Here is a 17,643-nt window from a genome sequence, read left to right on the forward strand (position 1 = left end):
AAAGCCTCTTGATGAAAGTGAAAGTGGAGAGTGAAAAAGTTGGCTTAAAGCTCAACATTCAGAAAACGAAGATCATGGCATCCGGTCCCACCAGTTCATGGGAAATAGATGGGGAAACAGTGGAAACAGTGTCAGACTTTATTTTTCTGGGCTCCAAAATCACTGCAGATGGTGACTGCAGCCATGAAATTAAAAGACGCTTACTCCTTGGAAGGAAGGTTATGACCAACCTAGATAGCATATTCAAAAGCAGAAACATTACTTTGCCAACAAAGGTTCGTCTAGTCAAGGCTATGGTTTTTCCTGTGGTCATGTATGGATGTGAGAGTTGGACTGTGAAGAAGGCTGAGCACCGAAGAATTGATGCTTTTGAACTGTGGTGTTGGAGAAGACTCTGAGAGTCCCTTGGACTGCAAGGAGATCCAACCAGTCCATTCTGAAGGAGATCAGCCCTGGGATTTCTTTGGAAGGCATGATGCTAAAGCTGAAACTCCAGTACTTTGGCCACCTCATGCGAAGAGTTGACTCATTGGAAAAGACTCTGATGCTGGGAGGGATTGGGGGCAGGAGGAGAAGGGGACGACAGAGGATGAGATGGCTGGATGGCATCACTGACTTGATGGACGAGAGTCTGAGTGAACTCTGGGAGTTGCTGATGGACAGGGAGGCCTGGCGTGCTGTGATTCGTGGGGTCGCAAAGAGTTGGACACGACTGAGCAACTGATCTGATCTGATCTACCTAGATTATATGTATCAATATCTCTAATTCTATATTTATCTACCAACGTATGTCAAGTTTCCATATCTATAGGAATATCTAAATACTACTAAATTTATTAATATATCAATTCAGGCCACACTTATAGGAAGTGGTATATATACATATACGTATACACACACACACACACATACACACACACACACATATATATATATATGGAAATTTGGTCTGGGTCCGTATACATATCTATAGATATGTATGCAGATTTCTCTATATAGATATAGATGTCACATTTATAAGAAATGGAACACAAATACTTGTTCTTTGGTGTTCTGAGTGAGTCCATAAATATGCATCACCATCTTAAGGGAGGTGTAGAGTGAGTCCCCCACCCACTGCCCACATGATAGATCTACATGTGGTCTACATGAAATGATGGACAAAATGTTTGGATTTTGCCATATCCAGTCATTCTAATGACCAACTCTGTGTTCATTACGATAATGTTAAGCTCTTCAAAAACATTCAGGAATTTGGCTTTTACATGTACAAAATATAAAGACACTTTGACATGAATGATTTAATTAGTTTAAGGAAAGAATCTTGGAAAATATAAATTTAAAGTATATATCTTGAAAATAAGGATTTATATAGATGAAATTTTTGTGAGGTGGTAATGTGTATTTGAGCAGGGATACTCTGCCTCCATGATTTAAGATAAATTACTATTCTGGGGTAACTAAATGAACAAATACTGAGTTTTTCGCCTGGACCCAGCTGAGTCAAGAGGTGAGGTGCCTTCCAATCAGATGCAGAAGTGTACATTACCTGCCCACATCTGCAAGACCACTTGTGCCGACCCACACTGCCTGTGCAGCTGGAGAAGTAAGCCAGTCACACTAGGGATGGATGCTCCACTCAAGTGCACCTCACTTTGGATAAAGCCCTCCATTGATTTCTCATGAAGTGAACATCTGGGGGAAACCCTGGCTACTGGCTTCTGGCGTGCGTGCTCAGTTGTGTCCAACAACTCTTTGCAACCCCATGGACGACAGCCCACCAGGATCCTCCGTCATGTAATTTCCCAAGCAAGAATACTGGAGTGGGTTGTTATTTCCTACCCCAGGGGATCTTCCCAACCCAGGGATCGAACCAATATCTCTTGCATTTGCAGGTGGATTCTTTACAATTGAGCCGAATCTGTCTTCCAGAATCCCAGGCAAATTGCTTTCATAGCCAAATTTTTAACTGACAGGCAGTAAATTCCAACTCTTTAAGGGAGATCAGATGCTGCCCAGTTACCCTAAGGACATCTACAGCTCCTTTGGCTTCTCTGGAAGGGTGAGGTAAATCAATGCTGCTGTCCATGAGGAGGAAATTGGAAAGATGCACTTTTTTGTTGACATAAGTATGGGAGGTAAAGAGAGACCCTTGGAGATCTTAGCACATCAAATCCCTCCTTAGTGGAAAGAAAGTTGCCTTTTAAAATAAACCACCACAATATTGTAAAGTAATTAGCCTCCAATTAAAATTAAAAAAATAAATAAAATTACTCTAAAACTGGGATAAATCTCCATCCTCTTCTGTGAATGGACGCAGCCAAGCTGAGTGTCATTTAGTCCCCTGCCTGTTGTCATCACACCACACCTGTCCTTGAAGGCAATGGACTTGCAGGATTGAGTTCCAGAGATTTTTTAAAGGGTTGGAGCCTGAGATAAAATTTGAATCAGATTTTTTTAGAACTGATGCCTCTTTAGGTATGGTCTAGGCTGTCTCAGTCTCCTATAATCCTGTTAAAACAGGACACTTTTCAGTCAAAATTCCCTATTATTTTATACCAATGATGAACCTACCCACAGTTGTTTTAAGCAGCCATTGGATTTCAGCACAGTGGACATAAAGGTAGCACCTACCTCTCAGATTTGTTGTGAAGATGAAATGAATCAAGTGTTCAAAGCACTTAGAACAGTGATTGGCACCTGGAAAGTTCTTTGTGAAGGCTAAGTGTTATTTGTTATTATATTAATCACACATTCTGATATTTTTAATCTATTTTTTATCAGTTCATGGATGCAGATTATCCCAAAGAGATAACTCAAGATAACTCATATCCCTGGGATTGGCAAAAAGTTCATACTGTTTTCTCCATTTTTTACTGTAGAAATAGCATATGGGCTATTACTTAGATATGAAAGTAAATTGCATTCATGAAAACTTGTATTTTTTTAGGAGTTCATGTGGAACATCATTATTCATCTAATATGATCATTATCTTTCATTTTATTTCCAAGATTTTTCTACTTCTTTTATGGAAAAGAGAAGTACAAACCTGATCCTAAAACTAAGCAAGTTTCTGTCCTCCTGAATACTAACAGCTGGTTCAACTGCAGAAGTAACTGATTGATGTCTCTGATTGATTGATTGATTCTCACAAAGGAGATGGAAGAACTATTTCTAACTCACCCAAGGAAGGTGAGTTTTCTGAGAAACCAGATATTTCAGTATTTTATTTGAATCTCTAGGTAATAACAAGGCGGCTGCTGCTGCTGCTAAGTCGCTTCAGTCGTGTCCGACTCTGTGCGACCCCATAGACGGCAGCCCACCAGGCTCCCCGTCCCTGGGATTCTCCAGGCAAGAACACTGGAGTGGGTTGCCATTTCCTTCTCCAATGCATGAAAGTGAAAAGTAAAAGTGAAGTCGCTCAGTCGTGTCCGACCCTCAGCGACCCCATGGACTGCAGCCTTCCAGGCTCCTCCATCCATGGGATCCTCCAGGCAAGAGCACAGACACATAAACACAACCTTGTTTAACCTCAGTCTGGACATATTCCATGTTGACTAGATCACACTGCTTTGTGAACTTATACAACTTAATTTTAATTGAGTGGTGAGCACGTCAAGGTCATAGTTTATCTTTAGGTTTTCACAGAGCAAAACTCTTTACCAATATTCTATGATAGTTCAGTAATTACATTTCTCATAGTAACTACATTCTCAAATATTATGTCTCTGCACCTGCATGCCCAGTCACTTCAGTCATGTCTAACTCTTTTCAACCCCATGGACTACAGACTGCCAGGCTCCTCTTCCACAGAATTCTCCAGGCAAGAATACTGGAGTGGGTTGCCATGCCCTCCTCCAAGGGATCTTTCTAACACAGGGATTGAACCCGCATCTCCTGCGTCTCCTGCATTACAGGAAGATTCTTTACTGCTAAGCGACCGGGAAGCCCAAGAACCAAGTAGGTGCTCAATAAAACACTTTAATAAATGTATGCAGAATTGATGCTGGATGCCAGCAAAACTTGGAAGTCAATAACAAAGTGTGTAGTCAGTTTGACCAACTATGAAAGGACTCCTCTCTCTGTCCTTCCTGCCAAGATACTAGAAAATTAGACACGGCAGCAACCCCAGAAATTGTTAGAAGCTGAGAGAAAATTTCTGAGTGGTCCGTCATGGGAGGATCCACTGATGAGAATGAGAAACAAGAGCCACTGGGTACAGACTTTTATCACCAAACACCATGTTCTGAGTTGCTTGCATTCCGTCCCAGTTCCTAAATTGGAGAAGAGAATGAGCCAGGACCCAGGTTTAACTCATCTGAAGAGGCCGGGGAAGCTACAGTTCATGGAAACATGAAATCACAGGAGGAATATGTACTTGGAATGCATATGTATGACAAAGGACTTTCATCTAGAATATGTTAAAAGGGCCCTACCAACTGTTAATAAAATGACAAATAATCCACTTAAAAATATACAGAGGTCTTAGATGTTTTTTGCAAAGAAAGACATATGAATGATCAATAAACACATGAAAAATGTACTTACCATCAGTTATCAAGAAAAAAAAAATTCTCGTAAGGTGCTATATAAAGCCACTAAGTGAAAGTCGCTAGTCATGCCTGACCCTTTGCGACCCCATGGACTGTAGCCTGCCAGGCTCCTCTGTCCATGGAATTTTTCAGGCCAGAATACTGGAGTGGGAAGCCATTCCCTTCTCTAGAGGATCTTCCCAACCCAGGGATCAAAACCAGGTCTCCCACATTGCAGGCAGATTCTTGACTGTCTGAGCCACCAGGGAAGCCCAAGAATACTGGAGTGGGTAGCTGACTGTAACCTGTTCTCTAGCCTGTAGGCTGCTCTGTCCATGGGATTCTCCAAGGCAAGAATACTGGAGTGGGTTGCCACGCCCTCCTCCAGGATAAAGCCACTAAAATAACTAATATTAGTAAGACTGACATCACCAAATGTTGATGAAAAGCCAAAATATCTACAACTCTCATACAACATAGAAATTGCTCACAAAATTAATTTATTGAACCTATGATCTTTTGCAAATATTTTCCCAAGCTCAATGAACACATAATATGCAAAAAGCTCTTTCAAGAATGTCCATAGAATTTTTATTCATGATAGCCCAAGTCTGAGTCACACTGCTGCTGCTGCTGCTGCTAAGTCGCTTCAGTCATGTCCGACTCTGTGCGACCCAATAGACGGCAGCCCACGAGGCTCCCCCGTCCCTGAGATTCTCCAGGCAAGAACACTGGAGTGGGTTGCCATTTCCTTCTCCAATGCAGGAAAGTGAAAAGTGAAAGCGAAGTCGCTGAGTCTTGTCCGACTCTTAGCGAGCCCATGGACTGCGGCCCACAGGCTCCTCCATCCATGGGATTTTCCAGTCTTGCAAGAGTACTGGAGTGGGGTGCCATTGCCTTCTCCGAGTCTGAGTCATACAATAGAATATTATATAAAACTGAAAGTGAATGACCCACTGCTACTACTGGCACACCTCATTTTATTGCACTTTGCAGATCCTGTGGTTTTTTGTTTTCCACAAAGTAAAGATTCATTAAAATCCTGAATCAAACAAGTCTATTTTCCAACAGAATTTGCTTACTTTGTGCTGCTATGTAACATTTTGGTAACTCTCAAACTATTTCAAACTTTTGAAGTATTGTTATATGTATTACAGTGGTCTGTGATCTTTGATGTTACTATTATAATTGTTTCGGGATACCATGAACCATACCTGAATAAGATGGCAAGTTTCATTGAAAAATGTTGTGTGTGTTCTGACTGCTCCAATAACCAGCTGTTCCCCACCTCCCCCTCTACACAGGCCTATTTCCTGAGAACAACAATATTGAAACTAGGCCAGTTAATCCTCAACGGCCCCTAAGTGTTCAACATGCAAGGCCCTCACTTCAAATAAAAAGCTAGAAATGATTCAGCTTAGTGAGGAAAGTACATCAAGAGCTGACTTAGATCACAAGGTAGGCCTTTTGTACCAAACAGCCAACCTGTGAATGCAAAAGAAGAGCTCTCGGAGGAAAATAAAAGTGCTACTCCGTGAACACACACATGATAAGAAAGCAAACCGGCTTTATTCTGCTCTCACCACACAGCACGTGTGGGGACAGTGTGGTCACTTTCCTACTAATTCTGGGAGTAACAGAAGGATGCCTACTATCGCTGATATTTGTCCTGGGACTCTGTCCAAAAATTAAGACAAGAAAAACAATGATGGATATAAAGATTAAAAGGGAAGAGTCCAAATTACCATTATTTTCAGATAATTAGATCATTTGCATAGAAAAGTCCAAAGGACCAAAACTCTTTAGGCAGAAATTTCAACATTTTCAAATATAACATAAACATATCAAAATTATTTATATTCCTATATACTCACAATAAAAAAAAACTAGGTAAAATGTAGAAAGTAAAAGACTAATGGTTACAATAAAATCTACAATCTATATAGGAAATAATCTAGCAAAAACAGACCTTAAATGTTTAAATAAAATTTTAAGAGTTGTTAGAGATACACAAGAAGCCCAAACACCATATTCATGAATGAATGACCTGATACTCTAAAGATAATCCTTTTCCCAAAATTAACTTATAAATACAATGAAACTTCAATGAACCAAACCGTATTATTTGGAAAACAAAAACTGATTTTGAAGCTTTTGTGAAGGAATAAATACAAACAAAGAGCTACAGATTTTAACAAAGCATAAAGATAGAATTGCACCAGACATTAAGATATCTCACAAAACCATTATAAAACTAACATAGGAGGAGAGATAACAGCTTATGGAGCCAGATATGAGTCAAGAAACATATCCTTGATATGATAGAGGAGGCATCACAATTTAGAAGGAAAACAAAGAGTAGTAAATAATGCTTGGAGAAAACTGGTATACTATATGGAGAAGATAAAGGTGGCTTCTCTCTCCCATTCAGCGTTCATGATTAATGCTCTTTACCATGTATTGGCTTGGCCAAAAAGTTCATTCTGGTTTTTGTAAGATGTTACAAAAAACCCAGACACACTTTTGGCCAACGAAAAGGTAAGTTTTCATTCCAATCCCAAAGAAAGGCAATGCCAAAGAATGCTCAAACTACTGCACAATTGCACTCATCTCACACACTAGTAAAGTAATGCTCAAAATTCTCCAAACCTGGCTTCAGCAATACGTGAACCGTGAACTTCCAGATGTTCAAGCTGGTTTTAGAAAAGGCAGAGGAACCAGAGATCAAATTGCCAACATCTGTTGGATCATGGAAAAAGCAAGAGAATTTCAGAAAAACATCTATTTCTGCTTTCTTGACTATGCCAAATCCTTTAACTGTGTGGTTCACAACAAACTGTGGAAAATTCTGAAAGAGATGGGAATACCAGACCACCTGACCTGCCTCTTGAAAAACCTGTTTGCAGGTCAGGAAGCAACAGTTAGAACTGGACATGGAACAACAGACTGGTTCCAAATAGGAAAAGGAGTACGTCAAGGCTGTATATTGTCACCCTACTTATTTAATTTATATGCAAAGTAAATCATGAGAAACACTGGGCAGGAGGAAGCACAAGCTGGAATAAAGATTGCTGGGAGAAATATCAATAACCTCAGATATGCAGATGATACCATCCTTATGGCAGAAAGTGAAGAGGAACTAAAAAGCCTCTTGATGAAAGTGAAAGAGGAGAGTGAAAAAGTTGGCTTAAAGCTCAACATTCAGAACACTAAGATTATGGCATCTGGTCCCATCACTTCATGGCAAATAGATGGGGAAACAGTGGAAACAGTGACAGACTTTATTTTTGGGGGCTCCAAAATCACTGCAGATGGTGACTGCAGCCATGAAATTAAAAGACACTTACTCCTTACAAGGAAAGTTATGACCAACCTAGACAGCATATTAAAAAGCAGAGACATTATTTTGTCAACAAAGGTCCTTTCTAGTCAAAGCTGTGGTTTTTCCAATGGTCGTGTATGGATGTGAGAGTTGGACTGTCAAGAAAGCTGAAGAATTGATGCTTTTGAACTGTGGTGTTGGAAAAGACTCTTGAGAGTCCCATGGACTGCAAGGAGATCCAACCAGTCCATCCTAAAGGAAATCAATCCTGGGTGTTCATTGGAAGGACTGATCCTGAAGCTGAAACTCCAATACTTTGGCCACCTCATGCAAAGAGCTGACTCATTGGAAAAGACCCTGATCTGGGAGGGATTGGGGGCAGGAGGAGAAGGGGACGACAGAGGATGAGATGGCTGGATGGCATCACCGACTCGATGGACACGGGTTCAGGTGGACTCCGGGAGTTGGTGATGGACTGGGAGGCCTGGTGTGCTGCGGTTTATGGGGTCGCAAAGAGTCGGACACAACTGAGCAACAGAACAGAACTGAACTGAACCTGCTGGCCACAAGGAAGGATTATATTGATACTTCCTATCCTACTTGCGGTAGGTGGAGCCACATCACTAGCTCCAGGCAATGACCTGTAAGTGGTGGTGACATGTGGCTCTTCTAGGATGGAACATTTAACTGCCTGCATCAAACCCTTCAGTGTCTTTTTCCATCCAACATAGCAACTGATAGAACTCAAAACTATGGCTCCTCTGGGAAACAGCGTTACGGCCACAAGCAGAGTCCCTCTGTCCAACCACGATGGTTGCATAGCATGAGTAAGAAGTAAACCTTTGTTGCTTTAAGAGACATTAAAGGATTCCGGGCTTACAATCACTGAATAATTTAACCCATCCTCTCTGGTATAAACCATGTATAAAATTAAACTTTGAATGGATTTAGGAATCTCAGTTTTCTTGCAGGTTCTTCTGAACCTCATTTCTGTTGATGGTAAGTAGTCATCAAATATTCAACTGTTATTTAGCAGACTTAAAAATTTTCCTTTTACCAGCAAATTGTGCAAACTGTCCAAAGCAAATTGTGACATGTGTGACAACCAGTGTGTCCATCAGTTCAGTTTAGTTCAGTCACTCAGTTATGTCCGACTCTCTGCTACCCTATGAATTGCAGCACGCCAGGCCTCCCTGTCCATCACCAACTCCCAGAGTTCACTCAAACTCATGTCCATCGAGTCGGTGATGCCATCCAGCCATCTCATCCTCTGTCGTCCCCTTTTCCATAGATGACCCTATAGTGGCCTTCTAAAGCTGCTCCCCACAACATCACATTAAAATGTTCCTCTGTTAATGGAGGCCAAAACTCTGTGCTTAGGGCGTCTGTGGGGTTTCGCATTCTCTGTTCTCACCTACAGCAAATTACACTGTATTAAGCCTTGGTGAGTCCCCAGCTGCCTTGTTCAACCGGCCTTGTTCAAACCTTCACTAAAGGAGATAATGGCCACCTGTGTTCACATTTGTTTCGGACTACTGATCTGATAGCTCAGTTGGTAAAGAATCCCCTGCAATACAGGAGACCCCAGTTCAGTTGCTGGGTCAGGAGGATCCCCTGGAGAATGGATAGGCTACCCAGTGCAGTATTCTTGGGCTTCCCTTGTGGCTCAGCTGGTAAAGAATCTGCCTGCAATGCAGGAGACCTGGGTTCAATCCCTGGGTTGGGAAGATCCCCTGGAGAAGGGAAAGGCTACCCAGTCCAGTATTCTGGCCTGGAGAATCCAATGGACTGTATAGTCTATGGGCTCAGAAAAAGTCAGATGACTGAGCAACTTTCACTTTCACTTCCACTTTTCACGGACCTGATCAAACAGCTCAGTGCCCAGATGGACTCTGCGTGCCCTCTAGTGGTTTTATATGCACATGACCACCGCTGGCTTGGCTAAGAGTGACAGGTCTGTCTTCCCTGACTTTTTTAGGCCTTGTTTGCTACTCTACACGGGCTTCCTTGATGGTTCAGGCTGTAAAGAATCCGCCTGCAATGAGAGACACCCAGGTTCAATTCCTGGGTTTGGGAAGATCGCCTGGGTAAGAGAGCAGCTACCCACTCTGGTATTCTTGCCTGGAGAATTCCATGGACAGAGGAACCTGATGGGCTACAGTCCCACGGGGACCCAAAGAGTCAGATAGGACTGAGCGACCAACACACACACACACTACACCACATAGCCTTGAAGCATTTGGTATTTTACACTCGGGACACACTATAGTCCTGGAAACTTGCTCTATATCTAATAACGATAATTAATCTTTAACATTAAGACATAAGAAAATATCTGGATAGAGACATATCAAGATGTTAACAGTGGTTAACAGTGGTTAACATCCCTTCCTTCTCCTGAGGAGGGAAGCTGAATGAGTGAGGGGCTGCATTTCATACTTCTGAGTGTTTTTTATGTTGTTTGTTTGCTTGTTTAAATAAGTGAGCACATGCTCCTGCATTACTTTTAAGTAAATGACTTTTAAGATAAGTCTTTGGAATAGCCCTTTATGGTTTATAGCCTGCTTTTGGTCTGCTACCTCCTTGGAACCCATGGCTATCCTGCGAAGCACTTTCCTGTTTAGCTATCAGAGAACTCTTACTATGCGACATGTGCAGGCACTTTCCAGGCAAATCCATGTTTAATCTTCACAACATTCCTACCATGTAGGTGTTATTGCCACCATTTTACATGGAAGGAAATTAAGGCATAGGGATATGAAGCGACTTGTCCAAGGTTCACAGCTGTAAGTGGCCAGAGGCATGAAATAGAAGCACAGAGATGAAGGAACCTGTCCAAGGTCAAGCAAGTGGAAGAAAGGGATCAAACCCGGGTCTCCAGACTTCCCCTCCCAATCAAAAGATAAACTGGCTCCCTGTGGGGTCCTGGCTTCACTTAGGCTTCCTCTGAAGTTCTGTCCTCACGTGCTAGGCAACCAGGCTTGCATAATTTAGAGAAAAGAAGGGTCAAAATATTCCTATGGGGACCTTCAGTTCAGTTCAGTTCAGTTGCTCAGTCGTGTCTGACTCTTTGCGACCCCATGAATCACAGCACGCCAGGCCTCCCTGTTCATCACCAACTCCCGGAGTCTACTCAAACCCATGTGCATCGAGTTGGTGATGCCATCCAACCATCTCATCCTCTGTTTTCTTCTCCTCCTGCCCCCAATCCCTCCCAGCATCAGGGTCTTTTTCAATGAGTCAACTCTTCGCATGAGGTGGCCAAAGTATTGGAGTTTCACCTTCAGCATCAGTCCTTCCAATGAACACCCAGGACTGATCTCCTTCAGGATGGACTGGTTGGATCTCCTTGCAGTCCGAGGGACTCTCAAGAGTCTTCTCCAACACCACGGTTCAAAAGCATCAATTCTTCGGCACTCAGCTTTCTTCACCATCCAACTCTCACATCCATACACGACCACTGGAGACCTTAGTGTCCCTTTAAACTAAAGAAGCTACTAAGGTGAAAGGCGACATTAGACCATGACTTTATTGAGCTTTATTGGAAACAGTTTGAAACCAAACAGTTATGAAACCAAAACAGAATTTCCAAATCTACTTACATTACAAGCTTGCTAGCTATGTGACCTTGGGTAATTCACTTAACCTCTCTGATCTTCAATTTCTATATTGCTTTAAAAACACATATAAATAGATTCACATGAAAGTGATGTTGCGAAAGGAACTGCTATAGCCCCTGATTTAGAATGGGTGTTTAGTAAGTACTCACATGATATATTCTTGGCCCTGGAAGTCAAAAGGGGGACCAGGGTGGGTGTAGGTCATCCTGGGGTCATAGGGCATTATCTTCTAAAGAACTGTAAAACCACAGGCAGACCCACAGGTTCTCAGCTACCCTCCTCTGTGCAGTCACCCTCCTCACACTCACCGGGCCCTCCCGTCTCTTCCCGTTGAGAGTTGCTGCTTGTGGTGAGCATGGTGACAGCCCCAGATATGTCCACACCTGAATCCCTGGACTTCTGTGAATACGCGAATCTACACGGTAAACGAGGTTTTACACGTGTGACAAAGGTTCAAGGCTTCGAGCTGGGGAGAGTATCAGGGGTTATCCACGTGGGCCCAATCTAATCACAGTAAGTCTCCTACGTACCATACCTTCAAGTTGCAAACTCTCAATGAAATGAACATAGGTTCACGTGTCCAATCACGTAAGTTAGTTCACGTGTCTGGTGTACAGTTTCACACGCATGCATCCTCTACAAGGGGCTGTGCTTCTGTGCACTGTTTTGCACAGCACTGAAGACCATACAGTACTGTGCCATCTTTATTTCAGGCCTAGGGCATCTGGACGCGAGCATAACAGCAGCATGACGCAGCTGGCACTGCTGTCCTTTCCAAGGTGCTGTGCTGAAGATTCAAAGATTTTATGTGTGTTTGCTGTTTTTCATGTACTATTTGTGTGAAAGTGTTATAAACCTATTACAGTACAGGACTATATCGCCGATTGTGTTAGTTGGGGATCTAGGCTAAGTCTTGCGGACTTATGAACAAAATGGAGTTGGGAATGAACTCTCGGAACAGAGCGTGTTCGTACGTAGGGGACTTGCTGCTGCAGAGAACTTCTCCCAGCTGCTGTCAGGGAAAGACGTTAAGGACAGAAGGGTTAGAGAGGAGTGAAGGGCTTGAAGACGGAGGATGGGGCCACAGCCGACGCGTCCAGGCTGCCTTGGGAAGCTGAAAGCAGCGAGGAACGTGATGCCCCCGGGAGCCCCTGGCAGGAGACAGAGCCGTGCTGACACCTGGATTTTAGCTCGGGGAGACCCGTGTCAGACTCCAGACTGCACAGCTGTAAGAGAACGCACGTCTCGTCTTAAGCTGTGGGCTGGCGGTGGGCTGTTGCAGCAGCCGCAGGAAACTCACACGTGGCCGGAGTGGAGAGTGGGTCTCCAGCGGGCGGGCGCGCATCCTCCTGAGAGTCCGGCTTTAAACGTGAGATGCCCGAACCAAGGCGTCTCTGCTGCTCAGCTGGGATTTAGTGGCCTCATTTGCCTGTTGCGTTCACTTTGCGACACCATAGACTGCAGCATAGCAGGCTTCCCTGTCCTTCACTATCTCACTGGAGCCTGCCCAAGTTCCTGTCCATAGAATCAGCGATGCCATCTAACCTCTGTTGGACTCTTGGATTGCAGCAGGCCAGGCCTCCCTGTCCATCACCAACTCCTAGAGTTTACCCAAACTCACGTCCATGGAGTCAGTGATGCCATCCAACCATCTCATCCTCTGTCATCCCCTTCTCCTCCTGCCCTCAATCTTTCCCAGCATCACGGTCTTTTCCAATGAGTCAGCTCTTCGCATGAGGTGGCCAAAGTATCGGAATTTCAGCTTCAGCATCAGTCCTTCCAATGAATATTCAGGGTTGATTTCCTTTAGGATTGACTGGTTTGATCTCCTTGCAGTCCAGGGAACTCTCAAGAGTCTTCCCCAACACCACAATTTGAAAGCATTGATTCTTCGGCGCTCACCCTTCTTTATGGTGTCACATCCGTACATGACTACTGGAAAAACCATAGCTACATGGACCTTTGTCGGCAAAGTGGTGTCTCTGCTTTTTACTACACTGGGTTTGTTATAGTTTTCCTTACAAGGAACAAACGTCTTTTAATTTTGTGACCAGGAAGGATCAAACCCATGCCCTCTGCAGTGGAAGCATGGAGTCTTAACTGCTGGAGCACTAGGGAAGCCCCCACTTATCTGTGTTTTTAATACAGACTCTGATATAGAGCTGAGACTGAGAATTATTGTCTTAATTTGAATCTTTCCTCACCGGGAGGACAAAGAGGAGATTACCAGGAAAGATAAATGGAAAGGAAAGTGTGAATCAGATTTCTGGACCTCAGTTTAGTTACCTTTAAAATGAGGATAATAGACCCTTCTTCCTTGGGTTATTATGAAGCTTAAGGGAGGCAATATGTAATAAACATCTAAGACTGACTCCTACAGAGTGAAGACAGTACACACATTCCGCTCACTTAATAGTAAAGGCTGCCAGCTTCATGCAGTGTTTAATACAGCTGGTTTGTGTGATCTTTAACTTAACCACTTATGTTCTATGTGAAGGGTGTGTAAGTTACACCCTGACTGCCCTGAGCTCTGGATGCTGAAGAAAGCTGGATGGAAATTACTTCATCACTCAGTGGCTTAACCTTGAAGCACTTCTCTTTCTGGAAACGTGCAGCTTTTCAACATTGCTGACTCAATTTACAGAATGAGCACAAGAAGAAGCATAACTTAATCACATTTGCAATGCAGAGAAGAGTGTGCTGGAGGGTTTACATGCGACTTTCAAATGCACTGTCTCATCCAACCTCCCTGAAGCCATGTGAGGGAGAAGTTAATGTCCCAGTTACATAGATGTGGAAGTTGAGGCCCAGAAGAACTTAGATGATTTGCTAAAAGTTACCTAAGTAGGAAGTGGCAGAACTGCGGATTGAACCCAGTTAGTGTTAGTATGATTTCATGTCTGATGCTCTTTACCTTCACCACCAATGATTCCAACAATCACCTGTTCATTTGGTCAGAGGGTACAGACATCTATGCTGATCATCACAGTTCAAAAATGCATGATGCAGGGAACATTTTTGCCTGTTCACAAACTATTCAAAGATCCATCCACTTCACTGGGTAAACTGCACTCGGCGTGTGCTCTTTCTTTTACTGGCTCATATTTCCTACTGGCAAACTCCTACTCAGCCTTGAAGACTCAGGCCTCCCTGAGCACCTCCAGGTAGCTTTCCCGACTACCTATGCCACCCCAGCTAGCCAGACACATTCTCCTCCTTTTTTCTTTTCTTTAAAGCTCAAGGGAAAACAAGCTGTATCTATGCAATCAGTTTCTTCTTGGGCCTAGAAACCAAAACAGCTATAAAACGACGACTTGCTACCTCTGGAGTGGAGCAGCACATTGGACGGTGAGACAAGGTTGCTGTCTACAGGGGGTGGCAGGATGGAGACAGGATGACCCTTCGCTGCCTTTCAGTGTCTCTGTCCAAAACTAAATTTCCAGTGTCTCCTTTGCTTGCTCTGAAACTCACAGGAAACAAAACCTTCATTAAAAAAATGTCAGTTTTTTTTTTTTTTTTCTAGTAAGAAATTGGCTTAAAAGGCAAACGGTCGCCAAGTTCACACTAGAGTGGAAGTGACTGATAGCTGGTCTTTTCCCAGAAGCAGATTTTCAGAGAGGGGAGGGCCTGAGAGAACTCTGTGTCCAGGAAGGGAGGCGCAGACACCATGGAGGCGAGTGTCAGTCACGCACAGAGAAAGGATTCACAAAGCAGAAGCCAGAGACCCTGACAACAAGCGTGGCCTTCTCCACCTCTGTACTGGGGCTGGACCTGTCATCTGGGATCCAGGTCCAAAATCCTGTTTCTTTTTTTTTTTTTCCTTTTATGTGTATATTTTTTTCTTTTTAATTTATTTTTTTTTATTGAAGGATAATTGCTTTACAGAATTTTGTCGTTTTCTGTCAAACCTCAATGTGAATCAGCCATAGGTATACAACACAACATTTACACAAACACTAGAGAACCGAGTTCACTAGAGTTTGGGATTCTTGTCTAAATCATTTCTCATTATGTTCAGGAGAAAGTACATTGCTAAACCTTATAAACAAGACAGTAAATCACAATAACTGAACACAGGGCGTTCTCATTTAGGGAGAAAAGGCTTTTTCACTGAAGACCTAATGCACAGAAAGCCACATCATGACTAAGTCATGTACCCAGGGAGGGTTAACATGGAGAACAGCTTGAACCACATGGAAAAAGTTAGAACATGGGGACAAGGACCGGATCCCACATCTCTGCACATCCACATTCTGCTTCCTCTGAGGACAAGCTCAAATTCTGCCTCCCTCAGGAAGCCTTCCCTGATTCTACCCACCCTGCACCTTCCACCAGACTCCCACAGTACTTCACCTGAACCACTGTTAACTTGTCTCCTGCCAGGAGCAGGCGCTCCACCCGTGGCAAAGGTCATGAGGAAGGAGGCTTGGCATACGCAAAGGCGGGGTCGAGCCTCAGGAGTCCCCCTGGAAATTCTCGAGCATCTACCCCCAAAACCAGAGTCTGCCTACTTTCTGCTTTGTGCTCTCACCTACACCTCTGACTTTACGGGGGGCTGTCCCCCACTACCTCTCTCTGAAAAAGAGTTAGCTTACAGCTCCAGTTACTAATTCCTGGGTGTGACAGTGTTTCAACCTACAAACTCCTTTGGAAGTCCTCTAGCCTGCCTGAATAGGTTTTTCCGGCCACATGTGATTGCTCAGAGCCTCCCAACTGTGAGAGGCAGGAGATGTTCTAAACTGTCTAAACACAGATTCCTTTGAGCAGTTAAAAGATTGATTAGAAATTGTATTGGTGAAGGGTTTTTCACTTGTTGGGCCAATGTTTGCTGCTAAGTTTCCATATCCCTTACCTGCTGTGTCCCTGGCAGTGTATTGATTAATATAACTGGTGTAAGTAGTAGCTTTAATGTTTGTAACCTTGGACCCTTGAGTTAATTCTTTTTCTTGTTATAGCCCACCACACCTTTGCCCTGTAGGAATGCAACTTTATCTAATGCTTTTGGAGGGTGGCGCCTGACTAATCACCTATAGAGAAAAATAAGTTTTCTGAAGAAAGGGTCTTAAAATGTTAACAGGCCTCCGGGCCAGAAGATGATGCAAATCACCTAAACTTTTGCATATGATAAGTTTGCAGGAAGAAAGCCTGGCTTACTGCATGACTCTACCCTTTCCCCCATTATCCTCTATGCATAACTTAAGGTATAAAAACTACTTTGGAAAATAAAATGCGGGCCTTGTTCACTGAAACTTGGTCTCCCCGTGTCGTTCTTTCTCTCACCTTCTGGCTGAATTATTCAGCCTCTTTTCTCCACTAAATTTTCTCACTGAGCTATCCTTATTTCACCACTTTTTATATCTTTAATTAACGCTTGATTGATCTCTTGTTTCCTGATCGCTGAAGCCGTCTCCCCTTCAAATTCCCTGGATCCACCGGGGCTGGACCCCGGCAAGTCTCTAATAACCCAGCACAGCACCTGGCGCACAGGAGGTGTCAGGAAATACTTCTTGAGTGAATGTGAGAATCTACCTCATAAACATTCATCTGCTCTCTAGATAGGTTCTAACCCAAGCCATGTTTCTTCAGCTTGTTTTAAAAGCTGTTAAAAGACTTCAGGAGGGAACTGAAGCACTTACCAAAGCCTCTCAAATAGAGATATTATTAACACATTAACACATGCTGTACATGTTGGCATATACATTTAAGCACAAGAACAGCCTGCCTTTACAGAATACAGTTGACCCTTGACCAACACAGGTTTAAACTGTAGGCCTACTCACACTTGGACTGTTTTCTTCTTTATCCCTCATTTTATTTATTGGGATATAATTGTTTTCCCACGGTGTGTTACTTTCTGCTGCACGGTGAGATGAATCAGCTGTATGTACACAAGTATCCCCTCCCTCTGGGAGCTCCCTCCCAGCCCACACCCCCATCCCCACTCCTCTAGGGCATCACAGAGCTGAGCTCAGCTCCCGCGCAGACAGCGGGTGCCCACCAGGCTTTTGATACATGGGAGTGTATGTATGTTGATCCTAGTCTCCCAGTTCACCCCACTGGATTTTCTCAATAATAAATACTAGAGTATGACAGGATTGAGCGTTAGTTGAATCTGCCGACATGGAAGTGAAGATACAGAGGAACTGAGTATACTGAGGGCTGACTATA

This window comes from Bos javanicus, chromosome 15 (genome assembly GCF_032452875.1).
Source record: "Bos javanicus breed banteng chromosome 15, ARS-OSU_banteng_1.0, whole genome shotgun sequence".
NCBI classification, from domain to species: Eukaryota; Metazoa; Chordata; class Mammalia; order Artiodactyla; family Bovidae; genus Bos; species Bos javanicus.